This window comes from Protopterus annectens, chromosome 13.part0, assembly GCF_019279795.1.
Source record: "Protopterus annectens isolate FY-2018-M chromosome 13.part0, PAN1.0, whole genome shotgun sequence".
NCBI classification, from domain to species: Eukaryota; Metazoa; Chordata; order Ceratodontiformes; family Protopteridae; genus Protopterus; species Protopterus annectens.
This window is the reverse complement of record NC_056747.1, coordinates 28,003,074-28,018,158: the sequence shown is the minus strand read 5'-3', so window position 1 is coordinate 28,018,158 and position 15,085 is coordinate 28,003,074.

The following is a 15,085-nucleotide window of genomic DNA, read 5'->3' as shown; positions in this document are numbered from 1 at the left end:
TAGCTGCTCAAGTTTGTTTGTGTCTTTCGGCTTTTCCCGGTTAGGGGTCGCCACAGCGGAACTCCGGTCCGCTAATGATTGGTAGTGGATTTTTATGTACTGGGTTACCAGCCCTGATGCACAACCTTCAATGAAGGCATGCCCCATTCACGTATGCCTCCATACAGAAGATGCTCTAGCTGAGAATCGAACGGGACAACGTCTTGCTATGAGTTAGCTGCTCAAGTTAACAGTGTTAATATTAAAAATGTGTCCCTTTTTTGACAGGTTCCCAGCTGTATTGTGTGGCAACTTTATATTTTTGCATCACATTTTGGTCTGTTTTTCATAAAATTGCAGTTTTCTGGCAAATTACTGGCAAATCATTAAAGACTGAAGTTAGAAAATAATGGCAGACATTTGAGTTTCAGACTTCATAAGCTTCAGAAAATTCGTACTAATGCAAGACCTTCTACTGTTCTATTATGTAAGTTAATAAGAGCAATATTTAAAAATTGCCCTTATTTTTGGGTTTGTGTCCCACTTCTAGTTCTATGTATGGCTTTGTCCAGATTTCTTGCTCTGAAGTTGAGAGGTATGAGTGTCAGAGCCATCACTGTCAGCCAGAGACATTTCAAATTGTGACATACTTGTTGCACCCCACTCCCCATTGTAGTGGCTTTGGATGTGTCCAAGGAAGGCAAGGAGCAGTTATGCAGTGTAAGTGTGCACTCTGCATCACCCATCCAAGGTAGACCACAAGTACGACCATGGCTTTTCATCTGTCCTTGATTTTGCAGAATGTTCTGGTTTTCTGTCATATTTTTATACTGTTGATTTATGCTTCTTATTATTCAGAAGATGCATGCTGTCACAGTGCCCTGTTGCTCTGTTTAAGTAGCATTGATTTAATGACCATCAGGTAAGCTTGTCAGAGATTGTAAGATGCAAGCAAGCTTTAATAAGCATACTGTTAAAGAATTACCAGCATTGAAAGCCTTTTCGTTGTTGCCATGCCGAGAATATTTACATAACTAGATACTGTATAAGCCTTAGGTATTGAAATGCATATGGCAGTATTTGTAATAAAGGACAGGATTACAGTATTTTCAGAAGCTCATTACATTTGTTGGAGACTTGCAGTCATCTTTGCAGGCTTACCCGTAAACTAAACAGAATGCCAATCTATCATGTGTGGTCCATAACTTGTGCAGGAATCCTTTAAGCAATTTATCTTGAGCTTGTTTCTTGCTTGCTGTTCATTTTTTACTTTGATCATGTCTTCCCCATGAACCAAGTAGATAGTTGTCAGGCAGCAGGTCTTTTTTGGATAAGAAACAAATATTGTCTGTATAAGAAGGAGGTAGCATACCCCTCAGCTGTGCAGGTTTTTGCAGAATGTCCAGATTTTTTGCCCCATATTCTTCCTAAAAAGGATTGAAGTTGCTAAATAATGACAGACATTTGAGTTTTAGATGTCATATCCTATAGAAAAATGCATACAGACATAATCATCTTCTTCTTTCGGTCGCCACAGCGGATCATCTGTTTCCATTTCTTCCTGTCCTCTGCATCTTGCTCTGTCACACCAACCACCTGCATGTCCTCTCTCACCACATCCATAAACCTTATCTTAGGCCTTCCTCTTTTCCTGTTACCTGGTAGCTTCATCCTTGGCATCCTTTTCCCCAATATACCCATCATCCCTCCTCAGCACATGTCCAAACCAACGTAATCGTGCCTCTCTGGCTTTGTCTCCAAACCTTCCAACCTGGGCTGACCCTCTAATATACTTATTCCTAATCCTGTCCACCTGGGCTGACCCTCTAATATACTTATTCCTAATCCTGTCCACCCTCGTCACAGCCAGTGCAAATCTTAACATCTTTAACTCTGCCACATCCAGCTCAAACTCCTGCCTTTTTGTCAGTGCCACTGTCTCCAACCCATATAACATAGCTGGTCTCACTACCCTCTTGTAGACCTTCCCTTTCACTCTTACTGGTACTCATCTGTCACAAATCACTCCTGACACTCTTCTCCACCCACTCCACCCTGCCTGTACTCTTTTCTTCACCTCTCTTCCACACTCACCGTTACTCTGAACTATTGATCCAAAGTATTTAAATTCATTCACCTTCGTCATCTCTACTCCTTGGCATCATCACCATTCCTCTATCCTCCCTCTCATTCACACACATATATTCTGTCTTAGTCCTGCTGACCTTCATTCCTCTTCTCTCTAGAGCATATCTCCATCTCTCCAGGGTCTCCACCACCTGTTCCCTATTCTCACTACAGATCACAATGTCATCTGCAAACATCATAGTCCACGGGGACTCCTGTCTGATCTCATCTGTCAACCTGTCCATCACCATTGCAAATAAGAAAGGGCTCAGAGCTGATCCTTGATGTAACCCCACCTCCAGCTTAAACGCATCTGTCACTCTCACCACTGTCACACTACCCTCATACATATCCTGTACCACTCTTACATACTTCTCTGACACTCCTGACTTCTTCATACAATACCACAACTCCTATCTAGGCACCCTGTCATATGCTTTCTCTAAGTCTACAAAAACACAAGGCAACTCCTTCTGACCTTCTCTGTACTTCTCCATCAACACTCTCAGAGCAAACATCACATCTGTAGTGCTTTTTCCCGGCATGAAACCATACTGCTGATCACTAATCATCATGTCCCTTCTTAACCTAGCTTCCACTACTCTTTCCCATAACTTTATGCTGTGAATGATCAATTTAATCCCTCTGTAGTTACTACAGATCTGCAGATCACCCTTATTCTTAAAAATCGGTACCAAAACACTTTCTCCATTCCTCAGGCATCCTCTCACTTTCCAAGATTTCATTAAACAATCTAGTTAAAAACTCCACTGCCATTTCACCTAAAACACCTCCATGCATCCACAGGTATGTCATCTGGACCAACAGCCTTTCCATTCTTCATCCTCTACATAACTATCCTTACTTCCTCCTTGCTAATCCATTGTACTTCATGAGTCACTATCCCCACATCATCCAACCTTCTCTCCCTCTCATTCTCTTCATTCATCAACTCCTCAAAGTACTCTTTCCATCTGCTCAACACACTCTCCTCGCTTGTGAGTATGTTTCCCTCATTATCCTTTATCACCTTTACCTGCTGCACATCTTTCCTAGCTCGGTCCCTCTGTCTAGCCAATTGGTACAGGTCTTTTTCTCCCTCCTTAGTGTCCAACCTTTCATACAACTCTTCATACGCCTTATCCTTAGCCACCTCTCTTTGTCATGCACCTCATCTCCGTATACTCCTGTCTACTTTCTTCATCTGTCTGACAATCCCACTTCTTCTTTGCAAACCTCTTTCTCTGTATACTTTCCTGTACTTCCTCATTCCACCACCATGTCTCCTTATCATCCTTCCTCTGTCCAGATGTCATACCAAGCACCTTTCTAGCCATCTCCCTTACTAGCTCTGCTGTAGTTACCCAGCTATTTGGTAACTCTTCACTGCCACCCAGTGCCTGTCTTAACTCATCCCTGAACTCCACCTCACAATTACCCTTTTTCAATTTCCACCATTTGATCCTTGGTGCTGCCCTCACACTCCTCCTCCTCTTCTTGATCACCAATGTCATCCTACAAACCACCATCCTATGCTGCCAAACTACACTTTCCCCTGCCACCACTTTACTGTCTCCAATCTCCTTCAGACTGGCCCTCCTGCATAGGATATAATCCACCTGTGTGCATCTTCCTCCACTCTTGTATGTCACCCTATGCTCCTCCCTCTTGTTAAAATACATATTCACCACAGCCATGTCCATCCTTTTCGCAAACTCCACTACCATCTGACCTTCTGCATTCCTTTGTTTTACACCATACCTACCCATCACTTCCTCATCCTCTCTGTTCCCTTCACCAACATGCCCATTGAAATCTGCTCCAATCACCACTCTCTCACCCTTGGGTACAGTCATCACCACTTCATCCAACTCACTCCAAAATTTTTCTTTCTCATCCATCACACACCCAACTTGTGGAGCATATGCACTAACAACGTTCATCATTACACCATCAATTTCCAGCTTTATAAATATCACTCTATCCGACACTCTTTTCCCCTCCAAAACACTCTCAGCATACTGTTCCTTCAGGATATCTCTTACGCCATTTCTCCTCCCATTCACACCATGCTAAAACAATTTGAACCCACCTCCAATACACCTGGCCTTACTCTCCTTCCATCTGGTCTCTTGCACACACAATATACCAACCTTCCTTCTGTCCATCATATAAAATGCATACTAACATAAATCCTCTTATTCTAGCAATGTTCAAAGTTCATGAGAGCAATATTTATAATCTGTCCCTATTTATGTTGGGCTTTGTCCAGATTTCTTGCAAAGGTTGAGGTATGAGAGAGCAAGTGAAATGCCCTATTTAGAGTTAGCAGGTGGAATTTATTTTCAAGGAATTGAGAGCTTCAAGGGAAGAGAAGTTTACTGCTGCTCATGCTAAGCCTGCTTAAAATGTGCAACTGTTTTGTTTAGCAAATGGTATCATTATTGTGGTATAGAATTTTAAAGCAGTGTTAGTAGTACAGCAGGTAGCATACTTGCATCTTGATGCAGAGGGCTATAGGTTCTACTCCCACAGCATGTAGATTTGTATTTTAAGGGGGTGGAGTGCTGCAGTCCTGGCTATGTCCTCCTTTGGATGAGATGCCTAATAACTATGAACTTGTTTTTCAGCTTACCACCCATTCTGTATTGCAAATATACCAGCTTACCATTTTTAATGTAACATAGGAAATGTATTCTTCAAGGGCAGCAGGCACTGAATTTGTCGATGAAATGCTGAAATATAAAGTTGTTTTCTAGCAACAACCTCTTCATTAGTTTCAGAGCTCTATAATGTGGAATTATTCACATGACTTTTACTTCTGCAGAGATTGCGCATACTGACTGACATTAATGGATTGTAATGACAAAAGTTTAAGTGGCCTTTTATGGTTGAAATGTTTTGAATTGGGCAGTTTGGCATTATTGGCTCATGTTTTGTTTCATTGCTTGCTGGAAAAACATTCAAAACTATAAATTTAAAACAGTCTAACAAGTGGTGCTGTATTATAGAAGGGATATAATTAAATTATTTTATATTATAATTAATACAGTCTGTATATATTATACCCGTGCATAATCATATGTATAAATATGTACACTTCTTATGCATGGCTACTCTTGCTTATCACAGTAACAGGAAGGATACTGTAATGGCTGTGTCAAGAAAAAAGGTCTAAAGCTTTTAGTTAAGCATATAATGAAGTTGTTCACATCAGTGATAATGCAGACCCAGTTTCATATAACTAAGGGTCAACCACACAAAATCAGAAAACACCCAGAATTTCCCTTGCCCACTCAGTAAAACTAATCTTGAAAAAATAATTAATAATGTGAATATATTAGGGCTATTGGAATTATCTATAAAAAGATGAAGTGATGATTTGCAACTATGTCAATGTTGGGATTATGAAGAAATGCTTGATTAAGCATTAATTAAAAGATATACATAATTTAGTGAATGCACACAGTGTAAGTTAAATACAGCTATAATGTGTCGTGCATTCAGAGCACAGAATGCCAGCTTTTATTTAAACAGCAATTTGTGTTACTGAGAGCTAATCTTGGAAGCCGAAGAACACTAGTGTTATAAACTAGTCTAGCAGAGTAAATCCAATGGGACAGGTAAATGCTCAGGTTCACAGAAAAAAGTTTAAGATCAGTAAATGAAGCCAGGAACTGAGCGACAGTGAGGAAGTCAAACGATGCAAAAATTAATTAAAATCTCCACTTTTAATACAAAAATATAAGACAGGATAAGCGCTTTCGCAAGTAACTTCATCAGATCCATACAAAAATCCAAGTGTTAATTGCATGCTTATATACCTGCAGATAATGACTCATACTCATGGTTAATTAGCAAACAAGGTACTGCCCATCATTTTTGAAGATATAGATGATGTTTAAAATGATAGATAAAAATGAATATATATAGCCTCAGGTCGTGGTTGGCTAACTGAACACCTCTCTGTATTTATTGAAAAGCATTTTGAAACAAGTTTTATCTGATAGTATCACAGTATTAAAAGACTCTAGGCAATTTCTTATTGACCTTTATGAATGTATTAAGCATCTTGGTACAACTACTGGCTATTTATTTCTCACCTTAGATGTACAATCTTTGTTCACTGTCATTCCCAATGACTTAGGGCTGACTTATGTAACGGAATATCTAAAAGAACATAGTAATTATTCTATGGTTTTAATAGATTTGATAGTGTATTTTCTGGAATTGGTCTTAGAGAATAACTTCTTTATGTTCATGACCACTGTTTATAGACAGAGGGAAGGAATTGCTGGCACAGTGGCAGCGACTGAATATAGAGGTAAGTCGCAAATACTTACAGCTTCTTATAGACTTCTTCCTTCCGGAGGAAGCCAAAATAATAGACAATATTAACATGCAACAACAGACCTTGTTTAATGACTTTCCAATAGCATTTGTACAGTCATCGTTTGATAATCTGTTGGACAGTGTCTCTGCTTTTGAGCAAAAACTTGTGCAACAGAAACGACATAAAGTCACCAGGATATCAATGATTTTAAGCAAGGCCATGTCTTATGTGGGTCGAGGCATGTCCAAGGACAAAATGAAATGGTACAAACCACCAATAATCATAATAACAATGATAACTTTTTAAATAAGCGATCTGATTTGGAAAATGTAAGTCATAGAAATGTTACAGTGAATGAAACGCATATAGAAAAGTGTATGAGAAGTGACATTTCTGGCTCTAAATACAATTATAAAGCCTGTAGCAATAATGACGCTCCTAATTTAAGCATTACTGACATGGGTACTGCCAGTAAAACCAGGAGCGTTGTTACTAGTGATTCACGTAGAATTGACTCCACTATGGACAATCATAATGACACTGTAGATGTCATACATATTGTCCATCCCAGCATGGGTTCTGATACGAACTTGTACCCAGAAGTACATTTTGTTAAAAATAAACCTACTTTTACTGACACCAATGGGGAAGTTGTTGTCAGACCTAGAGATGCCAACATGAATAGGTCTTTCACTAATGCTCTGTCTTTTCCCTTACTTGTTCGAATGGAGAAAGGCCGCCAAGAGGACGCTCCCTAAGCAGAGGGAGACAGAAGTGGAAACTCTCAGAAGAGTTTGCAACACAAAAAACTCTCAAAAAAATATGGACCAACAAGCATTAGTCTATAATCTATCTGATATTATACTCACCTCTGAGGACATTCAGCTTCTGAGTAAAGGCCTGAACTTTATTCTTAAAAATCAGAGTAGATTAGTTGATGCTATTGTTGATTTAAGAATCTTTTGTAGAAATGTCATGCTAAAGCTTCTTTACAAGGATACTAACACTAGTGCTACACAGGATAATAAATTTGTTTTTAAGAATTTGAGTGATTTTACACCATTACACCACCCCCTTCTGGAAGTCTATCTTAAATTAACAGAAGATGAATTGTATAATTATTATGGTGGTAGAGACACTAGACAAATATTTAAAACCAGAGATAATCTCTCACATAAAGAAAGGCTTTGTTTGAATAAACTACAGAATGACTCCAGCATCATTATTAGACCTGCCGATAAGGGCGGTAAAATAGTCATTTTAAACATGTCTGACTACACTAACAGCATGACCACTATGCTGCAAGATAATTTCTATGAAACTGTCTCTCTAGAAAGTGTACATATAGTGACCAATCTCTGCATGATATTTTTAAAAGTAAACTAATAGACAAGAACCTTTATGAATATTTGAATATTCTACATCCAGTCATTCCGACTATCAATGGCTTGCCCAAAATACATAAAGACCCTTATGATCCACCGATGAGACCTATAGTCTCAGGTCGTGGTTGGCTAACTGAACACCTCTCTGTATTTATTGAAAAGCATTTGAAACAAGTTTTATCTGATAGTATCACAGTATTAAAAGACTCTAGGCAATTTCTTATTGACCTTTATGAATGTATTAAGCATCTTGGTACAACTACTGGCTATTTATTTGTCACCTTAGATGTACAATCTTTGTTCACTGTCATTCCCAATGACTTAGGGCTGACTTATGTAACGGAATATCTAAAAGAACATAGTAATTATTCTATGGTTTTAATAGATTTGATAGTGTATTTTCTGGAATTGGTCTTAGAGAATAACTTCTTTATGTTCATGACCACTGTTTATAGACAGTAGGAAGGCGTAGCAATGGGCACACCATGAGCCAACAGCTATGCAAATATGTTTCTTGCATACTGGGAAGAACATGTGTTTTTTCGTGAGGAGATGTTCAGGCAACACGTAGTGTTTTATCGACGTTTCATCAACGACCTTTTCATTTTATGGGATGGCACTATTGAACAACTAGAATCCATGCATTTCATGATGAATAACCTTACGACTTGCCTTAAGTTTACCATGCAACATTCCTCACGTAGGATAGATTTCCTAGATTTATTTATTGAGAGATTACCGAACGACATAATCAATACAGGTGTACATCGTAAGGCCTGTTATAGTAATACCTTACTTTCTAGATCCAGTATGCACCCCCCTTACGTTTTTAAAAATATTATAAGAGGACAGGCTATCAGGGCCTCAAGATTAAACCCCACAAATGATGGCTTTGAAACTGAGCTAACTAGCCTGAAAAACAGATTGGTCAATAGGGGTTATACACAAACTGAAATCAACTCCCATATGGATGATATATATGAACTGCGTTGCACTAGAGCAGCACCTTATTTTGGTCCTAGGGAATTTGATAATCCTTTAGGTAATAACTGTAATAACCACAGTATTAGATTTTCAACACAATTTTCTTCTGACTACTTCAAAATCAAGGAAGTTATTAATAGGCATTGGGGTATCTTACATGTTGACAGTGATTTAAAACAGATCGTGGGTGAGACACCCACTTTCCTTTATAGGAATAAACATAATTTAAAAAGGATACTTTGTTACCCTAAAACTATAAAAAGTGATAATAAGGGTGGTTGTACGAAGCCATGTGGGCATTGTAATTTTTGCCATTTTATTGACAGTAACACTCAGTTTTTTCAATCAGACTTACAGAAAGTATTTATGATACAAGCAGATGCAAACTGTATGACATCAGATGTGGTTTATTTGGCTACTTGTCAATCCTGCCCATCATTCTATGTAGGCAAGACTAATCGCCCCTTAAGAGATAGGATGAGGGAGTATATCTATCATATGAAGAGAGGTACATTGCACAATGCTCTAGCCAAACATATTACATTAAACAACAATGAACATTATTTTTTATTTAAGGTGCTAGAAGTTATTTCTCCTAATGTAAGGGGAGGTGATATCAGAACCTACACAGAAAGTAAGGAAATGCAATGGATTATTTCATTAAGGGCTGACAAAGGTTTTGGCCTGAATGAGAGAGCCTTTATAAGACCAAAACTAAAACAACGTAGAAATGTCAAATGAATTGTTATACACTGATTATATATAGATGTATTTACTTTTTAATTTATACATAGTTTTGTGTTTCTTAATATAATTCAGTTAGTCACAATATTCTGATCAATATGTTTGTAATTTGATGCCTAGCCATTATTTATCTTTCAGCAATGCATTTTATGAAGCTTTTATATATTCATTTTTATCTATCATTTTAAACATCATCTATATCTTTAAAAATGATGGGCAGTACCTTGTTTGCTAATTAACCATGAGTATGAGTCATTATCTGCAGGTATATAAGCATGCAATTAACACTTGGATTTTTGTATGGATCTGATGAAGCTACTTGCGAAAGCGCTTATCCTGTCTTATATTTTTGTATTAAAAGTGGAGATTTTAATTAATTTTTGCATTGTTTGACTTCCTCACTGTCGCTCGGTTCCTGGCTTTATAAACTAGTCTGTTTAAATCTGTATAATCTGAACAGGCTCATGAGACTCATAGTGTCCTACATGAAAAATACTGAGCTAATGAACACTATTCCCCAGTAGTTTCCAAGTCACTTACAAATAAATAAAACAAGGGGAAGTATTTTGAGGTAAAACAAATATCTTGTCTTTATGGTAGGTAAAAAGTAAAACTCTGTTAGTACCCAAGTAAATAAAATGATTATTAGCAATGAATGAGAAATTATTCCAGTATAGAGAACCGAACAGCCAAGCCTTCTTGATCAGAATTCAAAAGGGCTGCCAGCTGAAAGTTCCCTTGAGTTAGTTGCAATGTACATGGGGTATTTATCATGGATTCCTAATTAAATCTAGATACATGTAATCATTGTAGAAGTAAAGCACAAGACAGTATGCACACTGAGAATTTTGAACAGTGTTTATGGCAACTGGAGAGAAATAGCCAAGTAATGGGACCCTGTAATGGCTGTGTGGGGGTGGGGCTCTGTGGGTGGAGGGGGTGGGGCTCCATGGGTGGAGGGGGCGGGGCTCTGGGTTTGCACTCCCCTGCAAAAAATCCTGTGGGCTCCCTTGTCTGTAAGGCAGGAATAAGTCCCCCCTTAGAAGTCTATATGATACAGAGTATAGTGACAGGGACGTTAAGTCAGTTTGTGTAAGGCACATGCTGGAGTCCCTTGATGATCTTTGTTAGAAACCTCTGAGGTCTCTCCAATTGCTGCAGGCATTTTGTACAGTACATGCTGAAAGAGGTGTTATACTCAATTATGGGCCTGATTAGTGACTAGTCTAGAGTGGGTATAACCTCCTTTGCTCTAGAGGTGATGCCTTTGCTAATCAAGTGCACTACACAGAAGGTCTTCCTTTCTACAGTAGACACAGGGGGGTCAAAGTTAAGGTCACAGTCAACCTGTGATCCCAGATCCCTTACCACTTTATGAGTACTTAGGGTATTGTTGTTGATTTGATGGTGTGAAGGGACATTGTTTGTGCCGAAGGAAATGATGATGCATTTCTTTGCATTTAGTTTGAGACTGTAACTAAGACACCAGTCATTGGTCTGTGTAAGACCCTCCTGAAGTACACTGACATCATTTAGGGATTCAATAATTGCACCCAGTTTGCAGTAGTCTACAAACTTGGTCAGCTACAGCCCCTTAGTTTTGGCCTAAACTTCTGAGAATTATGTAGTAGGCCTGTAGGGAAGGCAGCAGTGAATATTCCTTGCATAGTATGGATACAAACTGCACTTAAGGAATGTTTCATTGGGTTCAAATAAGCATATGCCAGTTTTCATACTTAAATCTGTTTCGTACAGGTGATGTGATGAGAGACAATAATGCTGGTTTCCCCTTGTTTCAGGATTTTTAGATTTAAAAATTAATTAATTGGTGGGCAGTGTAGCAGACCCAAGAAGCGTAAGCCCTGTCCACCATCAGGCCTCCAGAAAAGTGGACTATAAATTATTTCTGGCAGAGCTTGGGATACAGAGGGTGATGTATTATAAACATTCTATTTAAGCTGACGATTCTTCTGTTCAGACTCAAGTCCTCAGAGCATGATGCTGTAGTACATGTTGTTTATTTGGAATACCCCCTGTATAGTCCCCTAAAGGGCCCACTCCTGCAATTTACTTCTGATAATTCGTCTCAGTATCAGATCCCAATCTTGCTTGTCATGCTACAACATTTCAGCTACGATTCCTGGAGTACGCAATATGGAGTTATTATTTCTTTATTTATATTATACCTACTTTGCTAGCAAGATTTCCAGCTAAGCAATAAATGACAGTGTCAGCAGAGACCTAATGAGAACAAAATCTACATTTCTAAGTAACAGATACACACTAGAAAAGTGTATTTCTACAAATAATCAGTCCAGTTAGCATCTGTAATTTCATTAGCTGACCCTTCTCCTGTTACGCATTTTGTCTGTTGTATAGCAAAGTAACTGTACCTGCAAATTACTGAGAATTTACAAGAAACAACGATCACAGGCAATACATTCATCTGTTGACTTATTTAAAGTCAGGTACTCAGAATAGTGGAGGCGCTATTAGTAATTTGCAGTGTTAGATAGCTACTGAAAGGTATAACTGAAACACTTCTGCTAACATGGGTACCTTACAGGTAAAGTTAATGTATGCTTAAAATTACCTCTTAAAAGTATCCAACAGCAGACTAATTTCATATTTTTACCCCCCCCCACAACAACACAAGTGGGGCAGAATAATGATTTTTGCACTAAGGAAGCAGAAGGCGACAGTAAAAGCAGAGCTGATCTCAGCATACATCAGGAATCTAAATTCTGAGGAAGGCTGCTAGGGTGTGCCATAGCTACGGCACTGAGACGATGATGAATTTAAGGAATATCTTTTCCATGTATGTAAATTGGGGGGGTACATACAAGAGCATACACCCAAGAGAGTCACATCTCTGCATACATCAAGAATTTAAATTCTGAGGAAGGCTGCTAGGGTGTGCCATAGCTACGGCACTGAGACAATGATGAAGTTAAGGAATATCTTTTCCATGTATGTAAATTGGAGGGGTACATACAAGAGCATACACCCAAGAGAGTCACTACGCATTTACAGGGTCTGTGATTAGCTAACTGATATTTGTGTGTGCACCCTACAATCAATGCACATTTACGGGGTATATGAATAGTCAGATGATAGCTGACCTAAAACTAATTATGTAAGAGTGGAACAGTCCCAGACTCTGCTTTGGAAGGCATTCTTTTTGCTGCAAAGCATCTTTAAATTATGAGGTAACATGTTTGATTCTGAACAGCAATTTGCAAAGGATGGCATCTTTAAATGAACTGTGAATTTTAGATGGTTGTAGATGAAAGCAACGTTTCCTCTTTAGGAATACAGTAAACTCTCACTTAACTGGCACCCATGGGGATTGGTAGATGCTGGCTAACTGTAGTTTCTGGTTGCTTGAGATTTACTATTAAAAATAGGCCTGAGCCCTGACTAATACTGTACCCTATACTATTCATTTGGTATGACTTGTTCTCAGGTTGGGGAGGGAGGGAATTCCTATCTTCCTTTTTAAAACTGTAAAAACATAAGGTATGTTTCTGTGGGGGGGTGGGGGTACAAAGTGCAACACATGAAAATTGTACTGTATTTCTTTCAATGATTTTCTGGTTGCTTGAGTTCCGATTAACGGAGAGTTTACTGTACATGACCCTTTATTGGAATGGTACCACACTCAGTATGTGTTTAGGCTCTGGTAGTATCAAACAGATGATATTCTGTTCATTCTGCAAACATAAAACCATTCTTCACCCTCTCCAGCTGAGTAATTCTGTGCACCTGTGATTCTCAGAGCTATTTGGCCTGAAGCTTTATATTCTTGGTAAGGTCACGTTTGAGAAAATGATATGAGAGGAAGAGCCTGAACAACAGTCTTCCAGAACCCCCCCCCCCCCAGGAATAGTTCAGCAAAAGAATCTTGAAATGACAGAAGCACTGTGTCCTACTAACATGGACACACACTCAAAAGTGGTCTTTGCTGCTCAGTGCCTGCTGCTCAGGTGACCCACAAAGCTTGAGCCCAGCTGAAAATACTGTAGGGGCTACTGTGTGAGTTAATCACCCAGAAGATGAGAAGTGGAGTCAGGTAATGTGCCAATCAAGTGTCAGGCATGACTGGAATGCATTATTAGTGCACCCAGTGAGACTGGTGAGCGATGGCAATATGTTACACAGAGAGATCGGTCATTACTAGTGCACCCAGCAAGACTGGTGAGTGATGTCAATATGTTACACAAAGAGATCGGTCATTATTAGTGCACCTAGCGAGACTGGTGAGCAATGGCATTATGTTACACAGAGAGACTGGTCATTATTAGAGTACCTAGTGAGATTGGTGAATGATGCTAATGTTACACAGAGAGATCGGTCATTATTAGTGCACCTAGTGAGATTGGTGAATGATGCTAATATGTTACACAAAGAGATTGGTCATTATTAGTGTATCCAGCAAGACTGATAAGTGATAGCAATATGTTACACAAAGAGATTGGTCATTATTAGTGCACATAGCGAGACTTGTGAGTGATGGCAATATGTTGCACAAAGAGACTGGTCATTATTATTCCACCTAGTGAGACTTTTGAGTGATGGTAATATGTTACACAAAGAGATCGGTCATTATTAGTGCACATAGCGAAACTAGTGAGATAAGATTTCATTTTTAGATATCCTACTGGAGAAGGATTATCAAAATAAGATGTTTGTTTCAAAAATCTTTAGGAAAAGCACATATTCAAACTCACTACTGCACTTTTCCAGCACACACCCAGTTAAACAAAAGAAGGCAATTGTTAAGGGACAGTTAGTGCATGCAGCTCATATGGTATCTGGTACTGATGAATTTTTAGATGAGTGTGACAACTTGAAAAATATGTTTCAAAAAAGAGGCTATCCTTGTTAAGTTTGTTAGTAACATAATGATTGAGGTTGTTAACAAGAGAGAGCGTGGTTTTTATGTACCCTACTCTCTTGCAATGTGATTGATAATGTTCCATCTACTAGTAATCATGAAACTTGTACTGTTGAAGGCAATAGTGATTTCAAGACCTCTTTCTTTACTGTATTTACCCAAGACAGTTATATTCTAAGAAACATTTTAACAAAATAATTGGTCCATTTTGAGACATGACAAGGACATTAGGCTACTAATAGGATTACAACCCATTATGGTATATAGGAAAGGCAGGAACATGAAAAATATATTTGAGAGCAGTAACTCTTATTCTAACCACAGGTTAGGCTCTATGAACAAATGTGGCAGATGTAACTATTGCAGATATATAAAAAAAGGCAATACTTTTGACATCAATAAAGTGGAAATTAGGATTAGTCCGAGATATAACTGTAATTTGGAGAAGGTGATTTATTGTGCCACGTGCACCACCTGTTCTTACTATTATATAGGTAAGACTGATAGAAAATTAAAAACTCACATATACGAACATCTATATGACATAAAGAATAAAAAAAGAGACTAATGCTCTTAGAAATTATGTAATGTAGAGCATTGACCATAAGTTCCAATGTTTTATTATAGCCAATATGA